The sequence below is a fragment of the Mastomys coucha genome, unplaced genomic scaffold (genome assembly GCF_008632895.1).
Source record: "Mastomys coucha isolate ucsf_1 unplaced genomic scaffold, UCSF_Mcou_1 pScaffold20, whole genome shotgun sequence".
NCBI classification, from domain to species: Eukaryota; Metazoa; Chordata; class Mammalia; order Rodentia; family Muridae; genus Mastomys; species Mastomys coucha.
In genome coordinates this window covers 49863907-49864881 of record NW_022196903.1, presented here as the reverse complement: position 1 = coordinate 49864881, position 975 = coordinate 49863907, and positions in this window count along the sequence as shown.

Genomic DNA, 975 nt, shown 5'->3' with positions numbered 1-975 from the left:
TCATGGAGATAAACCAAGTAGAGACCACTGCTTATATCTTAATCATAAATATTATTCTTAAAACAACCTTACAGTCCAATTTGTAACTAGGTTTGAAAAACACTGTCTAATTCTCTAGAGAGGAGCCAAAGAAAGAAAATGATTTTACAGAGAGAACAGTGCTTCTCTTAAATATACTGGCAAAGAGGGAATGAAAAGGCTAAAGTAGGATCAACACTGGCAATATATTCACTATGGACAGCGGGGACTGGAGGAATCCAAGCATGTACCTCATTCTCTACACACCTGTGACCTTATCTGAAGAGTATTTACAAAGATTCTAGAAGGCTATAACCGGCTGGATAACTGATAACTGAGGCTTTCAACTTTTATTTTGTCTCCATATTCAGTAGTTTCAGCTGAATATTCTATAACTTTATGATGGATGCTACTCAGTGTCTGCATACAGACTGATAAATATTATAAGCAATATTACATGAAGTATCACTTATAGAACATTCCCAGAATAGTAACTGTGAACAGAAACTGGAATGTCTCTTTTCTTCTATTTCTAAATTATTCTTTTTAGGAAATCATTGCAGACAAAATTTAAAATAAAAATATCAACTTTATAAAATTTGACCAAATAATAACAAAAACAAAGCAGGCTGTCTGAGTGGGTTTCAGGACCCACTGTCCAGACAAGCATCAGCACAGTCAGTGTCCACGGCCTTGTCAAGGCAGCACTGAGCTCGCTCTCTCACACCACAGGAGCTTGGAGGCAGCCGTAGCACAAAAGCCATGAAGACTGCTGGAGGACAGTGTGATGAAGGGTAAACTCAGGCTGACACACCAGGAAGTTGAGCTTAGCATGAAGCAGGTCATCTTCCAGGGAGTCTTAACATTAATTAGCACAGCTGTACTCCAAGAAGAGAAAACAGAAGTAATTCTTCTCCAGACAATACACCAGTAGTAAAGAGCAAAGTGGTTATTTAC